Raw genomic sequence first — 13,474 nt, 5'->3', positions numbered from 1 at the left:
TTTATGAGGATCTCTATGTTCCTTGATGAGAGATTGGCTCAGAGACTTTAACGCTCGGGCAGAAAGATAGACATATGAAATCCCAGGAGTTCATTGCTATGGAGACGCAATAATTCGGTCATTTCTTTCGCTTGCGACAACTAATTAGTGCTTAACTTATAAAGTTCCTTTAACATATATACGTCCGATAGAAGTTTAAGACATTCACGAGACGGATCAAAGATCTTTCATTTTTTTTCCTGGGGCAGGTAAAGCTCAAATTCTATACTTGCTATTCGAGGAGCAGTGATTAAAAACAAGCTCATTCCATGATTTCCTTCGGGAATCGCTTTTGCTATGACTGACCGATGGAAGATTGAATTAACTTGAGTATCGCGAGAAATATCAAAAAATAATGAGGGGGGGGGGGATCAGCGGCGCGGAGAGTTAGGACTTGAGGATACTCGACCACCAGTGGCGTGGCGTGAAGGATCGATTATCGATATATCGCCATTTGAAGCTATGGTAAAGAATCGATTACTAAGGTTCTGCGAACACCCTGTTTATCGATCCTTTTCGATAGGTTTAAATGGCCAATGAATCGATCTATCGCAATTCACGCCACGCCACTGATACTCGACCACCCATCAAGGAGGTGTTAACCTGATTTAACGGGCGGTCTGCCTTTAGCGCGAGATCCGCCGGTGTTTATGATGCTAAATGTCAATATAACCCCTCGAGTGTGGATATCTTTATAATCGATGAGAAGATGACCAGTCGAGGTTTTTCACGAGGGCCTTATCTGACCTCATCTGCTCGCTGATTATTCGCAACAGTTTGTCGTTTCCCACCAGAAAGAACGTAAGTGCTTTCATAGGCGGTTCTACGGGGGTGCCAGTGGGTGCCGGGCACCCCCAAGCAAAAGTACGGTTACCGGAACCGTGAAATAGGCTTTTGGGCAAGTAAAAACGTCGAGAAAAAATCGTATGATGAAGCGCAAAAAATTGGCAATATTTTTATTTTATGAATTTTTGAAATCTGCAAGTGTCCAGTATTCAATGAATATGGGCAGGGGATGATGGGAGGAGGGGGGATCTCGTCATTTTCCACCTCTGGGCATCCCCAAGCATGAAGGTCTAGAACCGCCTATGAGTGCTTTTCGACGTCTCAAAGATGCAGAATCTCTCAAACTCCCTTGTTCTTACGCGCCCGCCTGCTGGCTTTCCACATTTTTCTCATCGGTTTTCCAAAATAAATTTTCTCGGATTTCAAAAGCGAGGACCTCCTTCTTCTTTTTCACCTTTGCTTTTCGACTTTTGACCCCTAAAAATTTCCCTTCTTCCACATGTTTAAAAGCCTTTCCACAATATCTCTCACGTACCCATCGATCATTTTCTGCACGCCGCAGAAGAAGAGCATTTTTGCTGATATATTAGGTGATAAGGTGTGATAATCCTCCCATCAAAACAATGTAATTTTCTTTCTTTCTTTTTTTTTCTACAGTTCGGTTTGAAGATCTTCCACGTCAATTTTAATGATTTTTGCGGGTATCAACACGGAAAAAAATAGGGTAGTCGACACAACCAGCGGCTAGTTAAAAATGCGCCAGGTATCGTGCGGTAGATGCGATAACTACCGCGGTGGAGGTCACAACTAACCCGGTAGTTACATCAAGAGCCATGGTTTTTGATGTAACTACCGGGTTAGTTGTGACCACCCCCTCGGTAGTTATCGAAACTACCGCACGATACCTGGCGCAATTTTAACTAGCCGCTGGTTGTGTCGACTACCCTATTTTTTTCCGTTAGCGGATTATTAGGGGTACATATTCCCAAGATGAGCCCGCTTTATTTAGACCAATTTATTCCTGCCTTACAGGACGCGAAGCGCCCTTTCGAGGGTTAGACTTAGGCCGCGTAGCGGCAAGGGAATGTACCCCCTAGTATATTATTAATCCTCCGCAAAAATGTTCCCCTCCGTCTTGTAAGTTTGCTAGCGGGATAAAAACGAAATCAGATGTCCTCTTACTTCCTCAACTCTGCACAGCGAGGGAAGGGAGGTGGAATTACCTCGAATTCCAATCATCGAATTCGGATTAATAACAGAGGATGTTATTACGCTGCCCCTTCTCCATCTGTTATTACTGACCCTGTTCGAGGATGAGCCTTCCGTCGAGCGTATTCCCTTCCGTTTCGTCCGAGGGGAATAAATTGCCAATAATTTTGCGGAACCGATTTTCAGCTCATCGGCCGCGGCTGCCTGGCCGGGGTCAAGCGCATGACTTTACAAATATCGCTCTGCTCCCCTCGATGTGCTCCATAATTAAAATGATGAATGTGGGCAACTTATCAGACTCCGCACCAGTCGTGCGACCTCTGCTACGGTTCATTTCAACGCTCCTTCAAGTTTTTTTTTCCCCCTTTTCTTTGCTATTTTTACTCACTTCTTGTGGTATGCTAAATTGTGACAATAATGATTGTATTGCACATGAATTTTACGCACCCGTTAAGTCACCCCCCCCCCCCCCTGAAATCACTCCCTAAGGTTACCCCCTCAAGTATCACCCTCAAGCTCTTTCTCAAAGGAACATCGTTATCCTGATCTACAGATATTTAGGGGTCAAAATTCGAAACTCAAAGGTAAAAAGACGAAAAGGTCCTCTCTTTCGGAATAAAAGAAGTTTTTTTTTTTTTTTTTTTTTTTTTTTTTTTTGAAAGCCGATGAGAAAAATGTAAAGAGGCTACCGAAAGGCGCGTGAAATCAAGGGAGCGTGAGAGATTCTGCACCTTTGTAATACGTGTACAAAAAGATGGGTCCAAGATGGGTCATTTCTTCAAAATCTCATTAAAGCAGATTCATCTAAGGATCATCATCTGTCGGTAGCCACAAAACTTGGGAATCGGATCAGTCTGAGAACGATCCACTCGAGAATTTTATTTCTGCTATGAAACTGTTCAGTTAGGCAATTTTAACTTTAAATTTAACCGATTCATTTTCTCATTACACTCGGAAATCATAAAAATTTTAGAGAGAAATTGCATCTTATTATTTTTGTAAAAAAAAGCTGAGTTGTTTTTTTTTTTAATATTACAACATTCAGATGGAGTTACGTTCCTTCACTCGAATGAATGCATGCTTTTTTTTTTTTTTTTTTTTTGGAAAGCCGATGAGAAAAATAGTGTATTTCCTTCGGAAAATACACTAAAATGTGGAGAGGCTGCAGAAAGGCGCGTGAAAACAAGGGAGCTTGAGAGATTCTGCACCTTTGTAATACGTATACAAAAAGATGGGTCATTCATTTCTTCAAAATCTCATTAAGCTCTCAATAAAGCAGATTCATCTAATGATCATCATCTGTGGGTAGCCACAAAACTTGGGAATCGGATCAGTCTGAGAACGATCCACTCGAGAATTTTATTTCTGCTATGAAACTGTTCAGTTCGGCAATTTTAACTTTAAATTTAACCGATTCATTTTCTCATTACACTCGGAAATCATAAAAATTTTAGAGAGAAATTGCATCTTATTATTTTTGTAAAAAAGCTAAGTTGTTTTTTTTTTTTTTTTCAATTTTACAACATTGAGATGGAGATACGTTCCTTCACTTGAATGAATGCATTTTTTTTTTCTTGAAGTGTGTCAGATTTCACGTGGTGTGTCTGGAGATCCCGGAAGGAAATCCCTTTGGACGAGCTGAAGGGTATTCTAGGGCCAATGCTAGACCACGGTAAATGCGACTAATTCCAGATAAAACTCTACTTTGACACAGATTGTAAACCCCGCAAGACGCCAAAAATTTATGCGAAAATGAATACGTGTAAAACCATGTTGGACTTCCCTCAACTCATCAGTCATCTCTGAAACCTGTTGAATGTTGAGATGCCTGCTTCAGAGGAAATGTTGAGTCACACTTCTTTCCAGAATTTTGGCATTTAGTGCTGAGTCTACTTAATATTTAACTCTCTGATCGTTCTTCATGTTGAAAACGTTGAAATATGAATATCCATTTATAAATACAGATTTAAACTTCAAAACGTCCCAAGTGCCACCAAGCATTGCTAAGATTGAGCTGCTCTCCCCTCTCAGTCAACGAGAATTTAGTACACAAAAAATGACAATTAAAGTCCCAAAATCGAGACCGAAATTGAGAGACAGTTTATGGGCTGTAATTGAACAAAATCAAAATATATAGGTTTTCTAACTGTGAGGAGCAGCATGCATAATCTTGAAAACAACTGTTGGCACTTAGTTTGTTTTGATTTCTACTCCTCAAACGCTAGACAAAAAATTTACATGAAATGCGCGGCACATCAGACGCGAGTATGATTTGCGAACTGGACGGTTTGATTTAACCGAAACATCGTCTAGAATCCGCGCGTATGAAATTACAACATCGGAATTAGATTTTACTTTCAGAGAACTACAGGGTGATTTCAGACCGAATGCACAGATTTCAAGCCGATTCCTCGGGCGAGCTAGGATTTTTTTTTAAAGAAAAACATTCATTCCGAAATTGCTTACCTTTTTTTAAATGTTGCTCTTTTTTCTGGCGCTGCGTTAAAGTCTCCGGGGAAATGTAACGCAAATTGCCTACCCATTCCTTACTACTTCAGACTTGTCACCTCTTTGAACTCTGAAGTGTTTCAATACTTTTAATGATGGTTGATAAGCAACTTGTACAGCATACCATTCGCGCAATGATGCTGATGTATGTCATTGTAATCATTAATGTTGCCTTGCGAGTTTTTGCAAATTTCATTACAATGGCTTAGAAACAATACTGCCCATCTGCAAACTAACGATTTTACAGGCCGAAGGAAAAACTTAGCTGTACAATTTTGAGGTCATGTTTGCAATTTCTGTTATACATTACAGCACTCTCAATCAGAATTGGAAAAAAAATTAGCTTGTGATTTCTATTCCTTAGAATGCGGCAAAGTTGCACACTGATTTTCGCCAAAATTGTCAGTTAAGCGATAATGTTCTTTAGCCATCGATTAGGATTGTTAAAAAACTATAGGGAAAATAGCAGCGCAGAGTCTCTGAAATAAAACATCTCTGACCCCAAAACCACCCTGTATAAAAGAAGACGGACACCGCATCATTGCTAACCTACAAATCAATCGATTCCAAGCATAACGGTATGGCCGTAGACGCGGTTTAGAGGAGCTCGAAATATCAGATGAACACTTGAAGATATGAGGCGAGTACAGAATAAATAAGAAGCCGATGAGGAGATAACGCGATTGCTAGTGGTGGCGGGGGGGGGGAGGGGGGACACAAGCCGAAAAACGGAGGAGCAGCGGAGAGAGGCGACAAAAGGAATAAATTAACTTCTTTACGAGCGGGCCGGCCGGGGCCGGGCGGCGAAAGATTTTTCTCCTCGAAAAACGAGCCGGGAATGGTTTATCGGCGGGCGCGAAGGATGAAGAATGCTCATGAGCGGCGGATCGATGGACGAATGATATTCGACGCGAAGTTGTAAAAGCCCGGATTGTTTGTTTAATAGCGCGATCGACGTCACATTAACGACCCGCACAGGTGAGCGAACGACCTCCTATTTGTCCAATCCTATTTTACGGCCGCCCTCGCCGCTACCACACTCCCGACTACCTGAAATCAACATTTTTCCTATCTGCTTTTAATTGCTCCGTTTACTTCTTCATTTTAGTGTTTGTGTGTGTGTTTTTTTTATTTAATTTTTTTTTCGTGCAGAATATGTAATGTTTGGAATGGCGAGTCGCTCTTTGCACGGGTTGGTCGCTTAAGGCCAGTGGCACCGTTTTTAGCCGAATCGGGGAGACGGAAAGAGCAGGCGAAATTGGTTTGGCCAGAAGAGGTAAAATTTAAACAAAATTCCGAAAAAATGTCGTTAAATTAACGAAATTACCCATAAGAGGGTCAAATTTGAATATGAAACGGAAAGCCATTCACTGGTAAAAAAAACTTCTTGGAACGATGCCGCATTGTATTGACTTAAGAGTGCAGTTTCTTGTCGCCGGATTTAAGAGTCTTGAACTCTTGTTTCAAGCAGATTTTGCATTGATTCAAGCGGATTTTGCATTTAAACAAGAGTTCAGACTCTTAGATCCGGCGACAAGAAACTGCACTTTTGAACCAAGAGGTTTTTTTTACCAGTGTTGGACTACACTTTGCTATGAGGAACAAATTTTCTCGTTCTTTTTTGGGAATCGACAATGAAACTTCCAAACCACGTATCTTATTATTTGCAGTGTTTTGGGAATCTTCGTTCCCATTTTATTTCTTTACAGAAGAATGAATCAACATCATTCCTTGAAGTTTTTCCCGAATTTTCTCTCAACAGTGAAGAAAAATCATCAGTTTTTAAGAGTAGCCGTTGAGTAGTTTTCCATTTAAAAAATAAAATACGACAGGTTTTTGCAACGTCAAAAACCGAGATAGGTACAAGGTTTGGGCGTTTCACCGTCGAAATGTGTTTCTGGTGCCGAAAGGTGCTTTCATGGATGAACTATACATTGTAGGTCCTCATCGCAAAGTAAAGTCTAACAGATATGGATTGCATTTTGCAAAAAGCAACCACTAGCATTGCAATGATGCTAAGATTGTGCAACTTCACCTTTGCAATAAAATTGCGGAAATCATGAAAAACTATGAAATTTAGATGGTAATTTTTGTCCTAAATTTACAGTTTATAGCAAGTAAAATAGAAACTGTATTAATGAATAATCGGGTTTTTCCTCCAAGATAAAAGAAGTTGCACAATCTTAGCAGCATTGCAATGCTAGTAGTTCCTTTTTGCAAAATGCAATCCATATATTCTACCCTCTCTAGTTGGCGCTTTAAAAAGAGTGGGATCACTGGATTGTCTTACCTTTCTCGATGTCTTCCGATATCCCCTTCCATACGTGCGAATAGACATTTTTGACAACGCTGTCGTAATCAGCACCTGTAATAAAAAGAATACAGTACGTGAAAGACAAGAAAAGAGAGAAAAATATATGAAATGTAGCAAGTCGGTGATAGTTTTCAATTTCTAGATATATCCTGGAGATGTAAAGGGCCCCGCTTCCAAATGAAAGTGTGTAAAGCTCGATAAATTCCGTCACCCATTGAAAAGGGGACTTCAAAGTGATTATTCGATGACCCAAACCTACACTATTGATTAATTGGGGGGATAAAAACGCCGTTGATTAGTTACTTTCACGCGAGCCCTTCCTGAACGTGTGAGGATTGCTGCAAGTGCTGGATAATGAACGATGCTCTACTTTTCTATACCCGCGTTTAAGTCTCCCAGCTATGTTTGACTAGTTCTCGCATTCCTCTAGTTTTTCAAAACGGCGCATTTTCTTGCAGGAGACTCCATTTCTATTCGAATACTTTGGAATGCACGTTACGTTAGAGTTTCAACAAGCGACATGGTATTTGGAAGTCTTAAAAATACAAGTAATATGTCGTCAAAACATGACGGCAATCATATCACTTCGTTGATGATTCAATTGATGACGTTAAATTGATGATTTCCAATAACCAGCAAAACTGTCGCAAAAGTTGGGTGGATGAATAGAAGTAAACAGACCTAATTCACAAAAAAGGGGGGATCAAAATATTTGTCAACAATTAATATATTTATTGATTTTTTCTTTTTTCTTTGGATATACATAGATGCCATAAATCCTTTCATTTTTTCAAATTTTTGGGTATTTTGTAGCGAGTTAAAAAACCTGTGTTCGATTTTAACTATATGTCCACAGTACTATCACACACCCTATCACACGCAACGCAATTGGCCCGTTGACAACCAACTCCAATGCTTTTATCATCAAAGCCGCGGGTGACCAAATATGCAAGGAGCAAGAATGAAGCCCAGCCAAGATGAATGTAAAATCAAGGACTATAAATGTCTGAATATTGATAATTATATTGTAATAAAATATCAATAAAACGGAGGGAGGGGCGGTCCGCGGCCCGGGAACGATACTAGAAGATGCGCGGGTTCCCACGTCGCGGAATAGATCGCCACTCTTCTAACACAAAGACTTAACTCAACCTAGAGCTGAGCCTCATCGTCCATTTATCTACCTGTTATCCAGGGCTCACATAAAAAGCAGTTACGCGGTTTTATGAGAGGAGCAGAGATAGGCACCCGCGATATCCCTCCTACACCGCTCGTCAACAATATCGTCTTTCGCCTAATTAATTTACTCGTAATTATATAGGTTAGTCCCTTAATGACCGCTCTATTGTATCAAACCTCAGTTCCTTTTCCTTCACCGGTTTATTATTTGCTTCGTGTCTCTAATGTATTCCCTCCTCTCCCTTTTCTATGCCTCCTCCTCGGTTTTTCCTTTTTCTCGTCGCACTCCGTTATGACTCCGATATTTGCATTCGATGCACCGTCTTCCAATATTAATATTTCAATATTCAAAGAAATTCTTATGAGAGAGCTCTCGCATGCTTACCTAGATTTTTTAGAAGGGAACATTTCAGTTTTCTGAAGGGCCGTGGATTAGATGAAAATTCGATGGCTTCAATCGAAACTTTTGTACTATCATCATTGTGACATTTAAAAATCTCCAAGTATGTTATATATTTTCTTACAAGAAAAATGATGTTTTCAGAAATATTTTTCGATAATTATTTAACGAATTTCAAGACAAGCTGACAACGCTGGTTCGTATTTTTTTCAGAAAAAAAATTAAATAGAGGCAGAGATTTGCAACATCAAAATCGGCTTTACATTTTTTTTTATTTTCGCCATCATCATGTAACTATCTTCAGACTTGTTAGAGTATGGACATATTTCCCTTTTAAAAACATGAGTTTACCTTTGCTGAAGCTACAAGAAGAGCGATCCTTGAAAAATCTGTCAAAACGCATAAAACGTGCGTGAATCTAGGGCCAAAATTCATCGTTTCCTTCACAAATAGATGACTCCAATTAAAACTAGTGAAATACTGCATATAATTGAATGCATCATATGTTTTACTTTTTTTTATCCTAGAACTAAACGAGATTTCGTCTTACCAGATTATGTATTTCTCTCCTTTAATTATGAATATTCAAATACTGTCAAATTTTAAGGCGAAAAATTACTTGGTTTTCTACCAAATAAATGAACGATAAATAGGCTCTTTCTGTCAGGCCCGCCACATCCCATCTCGGGCCCTAGTACCAGTTTTAAGGCTAGGACCGCCAGCACAGGGAGGGGGGTTCGAGGGGCCTCCTCTGGGTAATTTTTCAAATTTTAAACCTATTTGGACGCATTTTGAAGCTCTCCGGAATGCGTGAGGTATCAAGCCGCATTTGAAGGCGTTTTCAAAACAGCCAAGTTCCGATACCCGGATTATTGTTTCGCGTAGTTCATATAATTTTGTTATATTACGTACCACTTGTTTATTCTTAATCCTCGTATAAAAACCACCCACTTGCTAAATACAATTCTAGCTGGAGCGCAATTCAGCTATGCATTCACCACTGCAAAAATGTCGAAGGAAATCGAAAAGACCAGCGTGCATGAAGGCTATTTCAATTGTAATCTCCCGTCACATTCTTACGGCGCAATGATACAACTATTTGAACTCTCCAGAATGCGTGAGGTATCACGCCGCATTTGAAGGCGTTTTCAAAACAGCCAAGTTCCGATACCCGGATTATCGTTTCGCATAGTTCAAATTATTTTGTTATATTTCGAACCACATGATTATTCTTAATCCTCGTTTAAAAAGCACCCATTTGCTAAATACAATTCTAGCTGGAGCGCAATTCAGCTATACTCTCATGACTGCAAAAAAGTGAACGGAAATCGAAAAGGCGAGCGTGCATGAAGGCTATTTCAATTTTAATCTTCCGTTACATTCTTACGGCGCAATGATGCAACTTTTTGAACTCTCCGGAATGCGTGAGGTATCACGCCGCAATTGAAGGCGTTTTCAAAACAGCCAAGTTCCGATACCCGGGTTATCGTTTTGCATAGTTCATATTATTTTGTTTTCACTTCTAACCACTTGTTTATTTATAATCCTCCTATAAAAATTATCCATTTGCTATATACAATTCTAGCTGAAGCGCACTTATGCTATGCATTCATGACTGCAAAAATGTGAACGGAAATCGAAAAAACCAGCGTGCATGAAGTTCTGGTTGCAGTCTCTCAATCAGAAATGGGTGAACTCCTACTTCTAGTGCGTCGTATGTATAAGTACATTTGATCATAAAATACTTTAAACAATTGCTGAAAAACAGCCCTTAAATCTGAAAAGCAAGGTATCAAAGTTTTTTTTCCGACATTAAAGAGTTCGCTGATTGAGTTTGCTGAGTGAAGGGTAGGTTATTGAAAATTAAGCTGACAACTAAGACTACTTGACAACTAGGTGGCAAGCATCGATCGCTGCGTATTAGGTAAGTATAGGACAAAATCATACTGATTGTGAGATCAGGTATAAGAGACGATCCGTTATCAACAACCCCTGAAACCCCAGGCCAGCCACCGATTACTCAATTTAATGGGGTGCATTTATCAAGAGACACATTTGAAATTATCTCTTTGCGTCTTTGATGCCTTATCGACAGCTCATCTTCTGTGCACCGGACAGGATAATCTTTGGGACATCCACAGACATGATCTGCTCCATAGCCATTGACAGTGACAGAAGGCTTAACTTCAGACAGACAAGAGCCATCAAACGCAAAGGATAGAGAAAAAATCATAACACGCCCATAGTCCAAGTTACAAAATTAAATGCATGAGTAAGAGTAAAAGAAATAGATACACAGTGTTATTCCTTTCATCGTGCAGCCTTAAAATTTAGTAGATGAAACGTCTGTAAATAAAACGCTCAGTTTTTCTTTCAATATTTTTTCCAATGAGCTATTAACTTTTGATTAGCTTTAAGAACTAAAACCGTTTTGTAACAAATGGTCATTATAGAAGGTACTATTCAAAGGTATCAGTCTAATGGAAAAATTTGTGGAATATTTTTCCTCGTTTATGGCAGATTCTTCTTCAAAGATAGAGACGATAAGGGTGGCGCTCACTAAAAAATAAACCAAAACGTAAACCATCGGCTTGCACAAGAGCATTAATATCACATACGTTGTTTCTAAAATGAGCCTGAAATATCATTTCCCAATAAGGAATTTGCAGGTGTCTTAAATTTTGTGAATTTCATCTTAAAAATGACACTACTGGGAAAACTGAGTGAGAGGATATCCTTGGTTTCTCAACTGGACAATTATTAGAGAAAATGGGACAAAATAACCTAATTGGCTAAGATACATGTGTTTAAATGGAAAATGCCGCCAGATGACGTTATAAGGCGGCATTTTCTCACTTTAAAATCTTTTTTTTTTTCTCTCTTTTTTCTTTCCGATTTCTTACGTCAGAAAAAATTATGAAAAATACTGTAAACTCAGCTAATTAGGCACTCTCAAATGAAGTAATAACATTTTTGTGTGCAAATTCTCTATTGCGAAACGCAGTCCAATTCATAGAGCCAAAAAAGTTTCAGTTTTCCGAGGTACTCCAAAAATTGAAGAAGTGAGTTGGTGCCCTTTTGATCTCACATGCTGGAAAGCTAACACGGCGGAAGAGACCATGTGCAGGAAAGTGGTCAAATCCTGGTCTGAATTGATCGTGGACTCTTTAGGCGGTGATTAAGGCTCCAACTATTAATCACAATATCGACAACATTGAACTGTGGGTTCGGACTCGAGCGGAGCAAGTAGTGAATATGAGCGGTGAAATATTTCTTGATCCTTCGAAACGGAGTCCGAGAGGTTCCCGACGGGTCCTCGTCCCGTCGACTTCGGGCGTCGCTCGGTGGGAGATTCACCGATACACGGAAAAAAATGGGTCGCTGATTTAACAATTTAATTGTTGAAAAATATGTCCGACATGTTTCAAATGAACATTTTGCAATTTTGGAAAGTTAAGTTGACCACGGGGGTGGTTAAATTAGCATTCTTTTATTATAAAATCTACATTGAGACATTTCGGACATTTTTTTAACCACTAAATTGTTAAATCAGCAATTTCATTTTCTTCGTGTAGTTCAATCCAACAATTTGAAAATTCAGGGTGTCTACCAGTTATGAAACACCATAATTGGGGACTTTCGGGGACTTTTACGGGTGCTTTTTTAAAAAAAATCGGGGACTTTTTCCCGGAAATATTAAGAGAGAGGGAGCTAGTTAGATCGTTAAAAGGCGTATTTCATACGACTAATTTTATGTCATGTTGAACCGATGAAAACAAACCGAAAAACCAAGCAACACATCAGTTTGTTTTCTTAGTTATACCGCGTCTTTGCGGATGGTGGGAAAATTTGAAAATGCCTGTCTTTAGGACGATTTTTGTCATTTTTTGGGGACCTGATCAAGAAAATTGGGGATTTTCGGGGATATCGGGGACACCCTTCCAAAATCAAAGATAATCGGGGACATTTGGGACTTAAGGGTACCGGTAGACATCCTGAGAATGCACGACCCCAAAAATTTAACTGTATAAATGTTATTGCAGAGAAATGATGTTTACGACAGACGCAACTTCAAATTTATTTTACGATGATCCGTCCCAGGGTCTTGCCATGATAGAACTAAGGGTAGCTTGTGATACATCACATCGATTAAGTCAAAATTTTCAACAGATTTATCTATAATAGGCAAAAAACGACGATATGGCCCTTCCGAATGAGTCGGAAAAATTATTTATAACAAATGAAACTACAATTTTTATAGAAATTAAATTTTATTTTGATTAATGAGAAAAAAACTATCTTGGAAAGATTGGCTAAGAATTTGTGTGTCAAAATTGATGAGTGAATTCTTTAGTCTCCTGACAACAGAATTGCGATCTCAAAATTCGAAAAAAATGACAAGTGGCTGAAAAATTGGAACCAATCGATGCGATATATTGCCTGTCGTTTTGACATAAAATAAGGCGTCCATCGAATCACCTCAACGTGAAGCTGAGCCACGTGAATTAGACTAAATATCAATGTTCCGATTTTTTAAAAATGAGTCCCCGTGAGCGGTGGTCCACGAGGGAGTGATGTGGCGCGGCGCGGTGCGGTGGGGCCATCAGAATGTGATTCCATTTGTCACTGAGGCCCACCTCCGTGATATTGACGGAAATTGACAGCGCCGGGCCATTGAGTCTCCTACGACGGTGTCCCACCATTAATAAAAATTGATTCGCCCCTCAACTTTATCTCCGTTATTAATATTGCTAATAAAATTTCATGCCCGGGATCCCGTGCCGTCGGGAGATGCAGTGACCTATGGTGCGCTCACGAGGTGATGTGAACCCTGACTCGGACCAACACACCTGTTTTACGCATCTAGAGATGGGGAGGGAGGGGAAGGGGGGCATTCATGGGAAAAATTTGAAACGAACGTTTTTATGCTAAAAGAAACTATACATATACTGAAGAAAAAATAGGGTTAAAAGTATTATGAGTAGTGCAGTGTTCCAGGTAAACTCTTAATTGGATCGCATTTAGCAAAAAGGAACCAG

Source organism: Bemisia tabaci, chromosome 5 (assembly GCF_918797505.1).
Source record: "Bemisia tabaci chromosome 5, PGI_BMITA_v3".
In the NCBI taxonomy this organism is placed as follows: Eukaryota; Metazoa; Arthropoda; class Insecta; order Hemiptera; family Aleyrodidae; genus Bemisia; species Bemisia tabaci.
Note: the sequence above shows the minus strand (reverse complement) of the source record.